This window comes from Cucurbita maxima, unplaced genomic scaffold, assembly GCF_002738345.1.
Source record: "Cucurbita maxima cultivar Rimu unplaced genomic scaffold, Cmax_1.0 Cma_Scf00040, whole genome shotgun sequence".
In the NCBI taxonomy this organism is placed as follows: Eukaryota; Viridiplantae; Streptophyta; class Magnoliopsida; order Cucurbitales; family Cucurbitaceae; genus Cucurbita; species Cucurbita maxima.
Window position 1 is genome coordinate 339,289 of NW_019272056.1, and position 10,415 is coordinate 349,703.

Below are 10,415 nucleotides of genomic sequence, written 5' to 3' on the forward strand. Positions count from 1 at the left end.
GAAAGAAAAGGAAAAGAAAGATAGAGAACCTCTTTTCTTTCTTTACACGATAGGAGGAATTGTAATTGATTGAACCATAGAACAATGGTTCTAGACCCGTAACTGAGTTAGAGAGCTGCGAATCAGGCTTTTGGAGTGGTGGCCCTTGCGGAAAGTACAAAAGAAGAGTGGAATTACCGAACAGAAGATCAAACTCACAAGCCATCTGGTAATCGCAAATCTTCTATCTTCTATGAATGATTAATGCAGACTGGTTATGTTGGTTGCCCTCCCCAAGGAATTGTATGAGCCTTTCCTGGTAGGCCTGTCTGACAGCGAGGCTTCTTGGATTGATTATCTTCTTTGTATTATACAGAAAATAACTGAACTTCCATATATTCATATATCTCAGGGCGAAGTTGATGTATGCCAAAGGGGATTGCTCTAAAATGTCGTTCAATCTCTCTGGCTAACAAAGAAAAAAGAATTTCAATTATATCCCCCCACCCCAGTTCGAAGGTTTCTCTAGAAAGAATGTTCTGGTATTCAATTATGGAAGAGGCATTTCTCAGAAAGCAATTTACTAGGCTTTCATATTCTCTATCGTTTAGTTGGAAAGGCAGTCCATATACCATTTTCCTTTCTAGTGCTCGAATTTAGCTTAGCCGATCATACCTATCTCTTTGAGAATGGGCTTACATTTTCCGAAATGGATGAGAATCTAATCTATATTACTTTTGTGTGTGAAAGATCAAACTTTGTCTACCGAATGGTTCGCTTAGGGAGAGGGACCCCCGAGCTACACCAAAACGGGTAGCTAAATGAACCGCAATCTTAGTAATTCGATCTGAGGGTCTCGTATATAAGATCACTGTTGTGCTGCATTTAGGGGCCTGATTCTTACATAATACGTATACAACTATAAGACGTATACAACGGGTTCATATTGAAGGTTTGAAAGAATCTGACTTGGGCACCAGACCTGTACTTGTCTGATCTTGCGAAGAATGCTTTTTCTAATTCTCAGTGCTTGTAAGCCTGAACATCTAACTGTAAGCGCTCTTCTATTATTGCTATCCCCGCTTTTCCTATTGGGATACCCAACCCTTCTTCTGCTATTTGCCTTGTTAGGACAGCAAGAAAGAAATCAATCCCCGTCTCCAAGTCCTTTATCAAAAAAGAACTAATCCCCCGAAGCGTGTGGGCAGTAAAGGTTGCTAGCCTTCGAGAAGGGGCATAGTAACATATTCTTTTTCTTTCGTCATGCGAAGGATCTAGGATATTTTCAGTACCCAGATGCCTAGCCTTTCCTTATGAGGGACTACTACTTATTATCTTAGACGGACAGTATTTCCACGCTTTCTTTTTGTACCGGATTTGATGCTTCCGCGGGACAAGGATGACACAGATAACTTGCTAAAGCATTCCGTAGTAAGGATCTAATAAGTGCACCACTGCTCTGAAGCCGAAAGGAGTGGGAGGTGTGGTGGCGACAACCTCTATCGTCGAGCTATCTTCTCGATCTTGCCAAACTAAGGCATCAGATTGATGGATAGCCTCAAATTACAGGCAAAGGTAGTCTTTCAATGCCCTCCTTTGTTGTTGCAGAACGGGGTAACAGCCAGGTCAAAGGTTAAGGGGTATCAGCATCTGAAAAAGGGGGTGTTGATCCTTGTTGAAAGCTTTGCCAGCAGACTCCTTGATGTTAAGTGCACACTTTCAGGGGATTGAGTAGACATGGTGGATCCTAATAGTCCAGCACTTTGTGGAGTTGGTACCTGAGAATGAAGATGGACATAAGCTTTAGTTTAGTTAAACCTTGTTAGCTTGAAAACAAATAAATGGGTAGAGAAGCTCACCTCAGGAAGAGTCCTATGTTCGGTAGGTACCACTGGGAGAGGCGGTGGAATCTTTACAGTCTCAGGCAGGGACAGACGAAGGAGAGCCACTTGAACTCCCTCTCCAGCCCGGGCCTGCAGCTCACTTGTTGAAGTGGTCTCAGTGACAATTGTAGGTCTAGCTTGTTCTCCATTCTTGTTTGGTTCCTTTTCCTTGGTTGTCTTTCTCCCTTGCCTAAGGCTGTTGTGGTTGTAGCTCAATCAGTTAATCTTTCAGTTCCTCAAAACAATAAAACAAGAAAGAGGCGTCTTTCCGAAGACTATTTGTTTATACACAGGCTGATTCAAATACGCCACTGATATCAGACTCAGCAAAGACTGAGGATGGGATTCTCTTAGACGGAAGTGGCCAAGAATCATCGCCCAAAACCAAGAAAGACAAACAAAAGGAAAGAAAGGGGAGAACTGGTAAGGGATAGACCACTAACTAGATGTACAAGAGAATGTTGGGAAGGAGGAATAGATCATCTAATTAGTTAGTTAGAAAAAGGTTGAGTCGAAGAAGAGGTGAAATCCAAGGAATCACCCCTTCCCAAGGTACTGGAATTGCGGAAACTCGACCGTAGAGATAAGAAAACCTGTCCTTAACGGGATGGTAACCGAACCAAGAGCTAGTCCAGATTGCTTTGATAAAGATTGACGACCATTTCTGTGTACTTCAATCCCTCTCTCTATCGGATGAGAATCGCAAATGTTGGTTCTCATTGTGCCAGTACGCAAGAAGAACGGACAAGTACGAGTGGGTGTCGACTTCAGAGACCTAAATGCAGCCTTAAAGATGACTTCCCCTTACCGCGAACTCATAATTGACGGCAACAGTGGCTTTTTCAGCCATCTCATTCATGGACAGAAGTTCTGGGTAAAATCAAATGCACCTGGACGACGAAGAGCTACAGCCAAAATCACTCAAAAAGGTGCGAAGGGGGATGCTCTCAGGGTGTGTTTGTGGAGGGCCGAGGAGGGCCGAGGAGGGCCGAGGAGGGGGGGACCAGGAAGTTCTCGTATAAAGAGTAGTAGGTCTCCTGAGGAGAGTACTATGGTGGACTGGTGTGAGGAGGAGTACTCATCTGAGGAAGAACTTGATTCCGATGAAGAGGAGGACTGCCCCACTATTAGAGTATCCGCGGAGGACAAGACAAAAGAAGGATGAGGCTGCCCTGGAGAGAGGCCTTCCGGTTCTTCATCAACTCCTTATCCAGTTCCACCTTTGACACAGACCTACAGCATACCATATCAAAAATCAATCCTCAAAGGCGCGGAAAGGAAGAAGAGAAATGGATAGTGGGAGAATGCTGCTAAAGAACACATTACCGAGCTACTATATGTATATTTCCTGTTTTGTTTGAAGATCCTCATTGCTGACCATGACCCAACCATTCATATCTCCCGTTTCTTGATCATCATCAATCGCGACAATAGATAGAGAGTCCTCGTATATTATCAACCAAGCCAGCATATAAAGTAGACCCATATTCTCCAGCAGTCTTTCTTTCAGTTCCATTCCCACATCTAACCTTAATGGTTAAGGGATACTAGCAGGGAAGAGGAGGGCGTTAAGTAATCGATTTGAATCGTTTTACAAAGCTGCTCTTTCTTTCCCTAATTCGTGTGTCGCCGCTGAGATGACAGTTGTTCGAAGACTTGCCGGTCCTAATAGGATGATGAAAACGAAGATGATTAGTGGTCGTAGTCTTACCAAGGAGTCTGCATAGCCATCTACTTGTATGCGAAGGAAGTTAAGCGGTTGTATATATAGGAAGGAAGGAGGACTGAAAGCAACCTATCCCACCCAGCCTAGGGACCTAGGAAACCCTATCAACCAAGAATCCAATGGTAGCCAGAAGTGACTCGAAAGGAGAAGGTATGATCCCCAGGTGAAAGAACTTTCTATACATATCTAACTGTATGGCTAGGAACGAAGGAAGGAGAAAAGAGTGCAGTAAGGGAAGCGAAAGACACTGTACTAACTGAAAGGTACATAGTTGCTTTACCGATAGCGAGAGGATTGAGAAAAGCTACAGCGCAGGAAGAGCAAAGGGAGAGGATGAAGGCTTAGTTAGTGCTTGGTTGGGGAAAGGCGTACGATAGCGAGAGCAAGAAAACTCCTGTGCTTACGCTTGCTATTCAAAATTGGAATAGAGAATGACTTCGGGACAAAAGAAAAAGCCTGATCAATACCAATACCTAAAGCTCACTGAACTTGAGCTATCGTAATTCAGTTTTCGCAATCTCTCTCCCCTTTCCCTATCCGTGGAGTCACTGCGTACCTCTATAGAGCTTGATAATGCGTTTTCTGGACAAAATATGATCATTCTTTCTTAAAGGTAGTTTTATCCGTAATAAGATGCCTATTCTCTTTAGGGATAGAAAACCAATGTAGCTTAGCCTGGCAAGATACTTTAGCCAAGGTATAGACCAGGAGGAGTACTTACTCATAGGTTGCTTGACTTCGTGCCTATCACATCACAGCTTATACCTTTAAAGGCTCAAGCCTGGGGCGAAAGCCCGGTCTTCCCCTCCAGCATCTGCTCTCTAGTTAAGTAAGGTGACGATTGAATTAGTAGAAAACAGCCTTAGAAGGTAAGATGATCCTAGAGGCAAAGCCTTGGATTCAATTCTCCCCTCTGTAACTGCAGCTTCAGCAATTTCCTTAGTCAGGCCATTGACCGGGGGATTAGGTAGTTACAAAAGAAAATCCCTTCCTTATCAGTCTAAACCATGGCATTCTATTTCTAATACTCAAATCGAAAGGTTAGTCTGATTTTATACATTCTACAGGCCCCTTGGATTCTATTTTGATTCCTTACCACTGGGGATTCCCCTATCCTCACTGTAGGAACATACTGAGGCTAAAGTAGCCGCAGTCTTTGTCTTTGAGTAAGTTGCTATTGAGCTCAGCCCCTGGTAACATACTAAAGAATCATAAGAATCATATCCTGAGGACTAAAGAAAAGCTGGCTTGGAATCTCATCTGAAACTTTGAAATAAAGGCCTGTGAGAATTTCTTCTTTTAGAATAGAAGCTAGGAGATCTTTAGTGTATTCTCTGCAAACCTCACCACTTCGTCAGCAGGTGATAACTTCCATCTTTTTAGCTTTTTAAACCATCAGGACAGAATGCTTTTAGCGGCAAATAGAACGAAGCGGACAATATAACGCAATCTATCAATTGTTGAGCTAAACCAGCCTTTTACCCTAAATCTGATTTCCANCATTCATCCGAAGTAGTCTTTTAGTATAGAACAGAGGCATTCTGAGCCGACTACTATGACTACATGCCCATCTAGTGCAGTGGCTTGGAGATAGAGGTGGTTCAATCTAACCTTTGCATCGATGTTTGGCATGAGACTTTTTTCAGGCCGAATCTTGTCTATTCCGAATCAAGTATAAGTTCAATAGTTTCCTCTCATATGAGAGTAACCAAAAGAGAAGATCTAAGAGAACTTGTCTAGCTTGACTTGAATTGCTCCCATCCAATCCTTCTACTTACTGAGGAGTTTTGCTATGTTCGCCAGTAATGCTTTTTGAGAGGATTTATAGAAGAATTTCCCTAGCTTAGTTCCTTCCCGCTTATATCTTCTATTATCCCGGATTCGGCTTCAAGCGCTTACTCTTCTGCGCATGGCATCTCTGACCCAAGATTCTATGCATCTGAACTCACTGAAAGAAAAAGGGGAGAGTCGACAAGAGTGCTGCTTCTCCCCCGGAGGGAACACGTGTAACAGTTCCCGAACTTTCTTTAAAGCTAAAGCTAAGGAAGTCTTGTATGATTGACTCCTTGCCTGGACACGAAGGGTATAAGAAGAAGTGAGGGAGAAGCCCGTAGCTCAGTACTGCTTTACTCAAGCTTTTTTCCCTTGGATACATTGTTTTACAGGAAAAGGGGCTTTTGCCCAGGAGTTACTGCACAGATAGGTGGTAGAGGCAGAAAAGTGTCCGCTTGAGAATAATCAATCATCCGCAATCGGTAAAGAGAAAGAGGTTTGACTCAACCTAAATTCCTTTAGAGCCCACGAAAGATGAGCTAGGAGTAGGGGGGCTCCAGCCTTTCCGTCACAAGAGATCGCTCTTCGAGGTATAGCTCAGGAGGGCTCCAGCCTTTATTAAATTCAGAAATGTTATTTGCTGGTTAGAGGGAAAAAGTACAAAATTCTTCGATACAGGGGGAGCAAGTCTGTTGTGCGTGGCTCTTTCACAGAAGAAAAGATGTTTGATTCTTAGAACAAAGATATAGAAAGAAAGTGTGCAGTGATACATTACCTTCCTATAGAGTCTGATTCTATGCTTTTTGGTTGGAGGTTATGTAATACACTTGAAGAGGAAGAAACTGGACTCAAACTTCCAAGATAACCCCCCAATCGACACAGTACCGAGCCAGAGCGGTCTAACAAGGGAGAATCGATGTTTACACACATCCTAGTGCCCAGCCGGATGATGAAGATATGTCGACATTTGCTCTTTGGTAGCCCATTTCGAGTCGGTGATTGTAAGATCAAGCACGGATCAGAAAGCCTCAATTGAAGTTCTATGAGATCAGACAGAAGTTAATAAGACAGAGCAGAAGTGAAAGATGAAAGCACTGTACCGGGAAACCAAACCTTTGATAGTTCAGTCTTCCTATTAGGGGTTGTGTAAGAGCTTTATGCCATCTATGGAATAGCGGCCAGTGCTGCTTGATTGACTGATTGGAAGGCAGGATATTGGGATCAGACTGATCATCATCAGATAAGAACTCAAAGGAACTAGTGGAAGTACTGTTCCCTGCACTCCCAGAAAGAGTGTGAATCATACGCCGGATGTAATTAGATAGATATCATCAAGATTCTATAGTCTAGTGGAGTAGCCTCTGTGCCACATATACTGTTCGATTGAGTTCGTTCGGGACACGTGGGCCAAGAAGCTCTAGGCAGTTCTCACGATCACGGTCGATCATGGTTCAACTCCATGTCGTGAAAGTGAAACCAAGAATTTCTTTCATTAACATCAACGAATCACTATCTTTCTTTCATCGGTAGGGCGATCAGTCTTTTCTTTCTGTGTGTAATCGGAGTGTAGCACCCCTCTTTATGGGCCTCCACAGATGTAACAAAAAGTCGAATTCTGTCTGTCTATAAGCTTGTGACTTGATCCGCTAGCGCTGGTTCGATTCCTGCCGAAAAATGAAACGATAGGGATTTTATGCTTCTCATCCATTCTTTGAGTGAGTCGGGTCATCGGTTGGCTTGCTTCACCGGTCTGGCTCATCGGCTGATTAATGACTAAAGCGGAGTCGGAGAGGTTCTGACTTTTCAGTGGAAGTTGAGCTCGTCGTGCTGCCCGTGACGTGAGTGATCGTTGACCCTGCCCCTGATTTTCTTATTTCTATTTGTGACGTCGAGTGCTTAAGTGAGAAAAGCGGTCTGGCAGATCCTGGTAATGATTCTCTAACTGGGACATCCGTCCTTTTCACCTCTCTATATGTATGTGCTCCTTATCCTTATACGTTACGTCATTTTTGATAGAAAGAGAGAGATGACCAAGCCGACGATGTCATAGATTAACCAAAGAAGAAGCTGTAAAAAAGCCTACTTATTTAGCAATTTGAGCAGCATATGTCCCACCACTAGTCACTCTGTTGGTTAGCTGAGAATGAATGTGAACCAATTCTCCCTACCTGCGAGCGAGTTCGACTTCTAGGAGTTAGAGTCCCTAAGTAGCAAGAACAAGGTTTAGATGTAGGATTTTGATTACAAGGAATGAACGTTCCAAGAGAGCCGGGGGAAGGAACAAAAAAAAAGAGTGGTTTTTCCGAACGTCAGTGGGGAAGGACGTCGCATGTGCTGTGACGGACAAGCTCTATTAACTTTCCCTTATCGCGGATGACCGGCCAGCTGATCTTAGCAAATCAAAACTGCTCCTGAACCTATCGGTCTCACAATTCCATTGCCTGCCCCGATATTCCCTGAGCTACTTCATAGGCTTCCTGATCTTACCTCCTTCACCTTTTCCTGATTGAACTCGGTAAAGCAGCTAATGAACCTTCAAACACTCTAGTACTCTCCCTTCACTGTCAAAGATCAATACTCAAGATGCATTCTCCGATTCCTTCTTTCTTGAACCTATTTCTTCTTTCACTGTAAACTAAGACTCCTTATGAATGAGACAGATTTGACTCTTTCACATAGGCTGGATGAGAAGAAGATGAGAGTCAGTCAGAATGTATTTGTCTCGAGCTTCAAAGACTCGGTAAATAGGTGTTTTTTTTATTCTTTTTCTTTCTCTTCTCTTTCTCCTTAATTCTTGTTATTGTGAGTTATTCTTTCACTGTAAACTCGGTCTCACAGCTTCGCACCTTCGTCTACCGCACCTATTTATTTGTATTGCTACAATCATGCTGACCGATATGCAACTGACTTCACAGGACATATGGCCGGGCAGGACAGCTTTTCTTAAGACCAGAATGCTACCCCCGCTCGAACTCAAGAACGAAACTCAAGTCATTGCTCCGCTCATGCTTGCTATAACAATTCCTTACTCAAGGCTACTCGACTTGTCTGTCTAAAAGAAGAAAAGATGCACGAGCCACTCTTTCTTTCCTCATACGCTATTATAATCTCGTGATTTGAATTTCAGGCCTATCCCCTGCCTCTGCGCTTGCCTTTACTACCTGCCCTTACCTGCCAGCCTTGAACTACTGTACTTGCGCATACCTTTTCTTGCTCGAGACAGAAGATAGCTTTTTCTGGCATTGTAAAGATATATAGCCAATAGAAAGAAGTATTCCCAGGAGAGGAGAGAAATGGAATTGAAAGGCTTTCTACCAATATATAGCCAATAGAAAGAAGTATTCCCAGGAGAGGAGAGAAATGGAATTGAAAGGCTTTCTACCAATGTATAGCCAATAGAAAGAAGTATTCCCAGGAGAGGAGAGAAATGGAATTGAAAGGCTTTCTACCAATGGCCGGAGACCAGAAAGGGGAATCGAGAGATAAGCCTTGAGCGGTCAGACCAATTAGGATCGATTCGCTATGTTGGATGATGAAAGTCCCACATCGGTTAATTTAGGGAATGGTCATGGGTTTATAATCTAAGAATACACTCTCCATTGGTACGAGGCCTTTTGGGAAGCCCAAAGCAAAGCCATGAGAGCTTATGCTCAAAGTGGACAATATCATACCATTGTGGAGAGTCGTGTTTGTCTAACATGGTATCAGAGCCATGCCTTAAACTTAGCCGTGTCAATAGATTGGCAAATCCTTAATGTCGAACAAAGGACTCCAAAAGGAGTCAAGCCTCCTCGAAGGTACGAAGGCAGTCAAAAATGACTAAGACTCCAAAGGAGTCGAGCCTCGATTAAGGGGAGGCGTGCTTTGTTCGAGGGGAGGTGTTGGATGATGAAAGTCCCACATCGGTTAATTTAGGGAATGGTCATGGGTTTATAATCTAAGAATACACTCTCCATTGGTACGAGGCCTTTTGGGAAGCCCAAAGCAAAGCCATGAGAGCTTATGCTCAAAGTGGACAATATCATACCATTGTGGAGAGTCGTGTTTGTCTAACATGGTATCAGAGCCATGCCTTAAACTTAGCCGTGTCAATAGATTGGCAAATCCTTAATGTCGAACAAAGGACTCCAAAAGGAGTCAAGCCTCCTCGAAGGTACGAAGGCAGTAAAAAATGACTAAGACTCCAAAGGAGTCGAGCCTCGATTAAGGGGAGGCGTGCTTTGTTCGAGGGGAGGTGTTGGATGATGAAAGTCCCACATCGGTTAATTTAGGGAATGGTCATGGGTTTATAATCTAAGAATACACTCTCCATTGGTACGAGGCCTTTTGGGAAGCCCAAAGCAAAGCCATGAGAGCTTATGCTCAAAGTGGACAATATCATACCATTGTGGAGAGTCGTGTTTGTCTAACACGCTAAACATTCGACGATTCGAGATGAGCTGCTAAAAAAAAGAAGGGCGATAGAGAGAGGTGGGTGGAAGGAAGACAGCCTCTCATGCATTACCAGAAGGAGCCAGCGCGGAGAGCGTTAAGACCTAGAACTGAAGAACGTCAGTCAGTGATTGCGCCATAACAGAGTGTGTTAGGGCGGGAGAGAGATTAATTAATGAAATTCATAGGGATTGCGATTACACTGACGCTTGCTGCCAGCCTTGAACAAGTGGATCTCCTATCTATATTCGACAGCTTGAAGAGGGCTGATGGCTGATGCTGCCAGCCTTGAACAAGTGGATCTCCTATCTATATTCGACAGCTTGAAGAGGGCTGATGGCTGAGAGCTAAAGAGCAATTATCATTGAAAACGATTCCTTCGCTCAAGAACTAGACTCAAGCGATTGTGTCTACCAGTCAAGACAGGAAGGTGGGACGCTATCCCGCCTCTTGATCGAAGGGCCAACCCACCTCACACTCCCCCCTTCTCTAATGCGCATATTGAGACTGAGCTTGCTTGCATCTGATCTAAGCCTATCGCCCGCCTGCCTCCAACTTTCTATTGCGCCTGCCGTTAACTCCTGTTTACCTTCCTTTCGTCTTGTGCCTGACTCTGAAGTAAT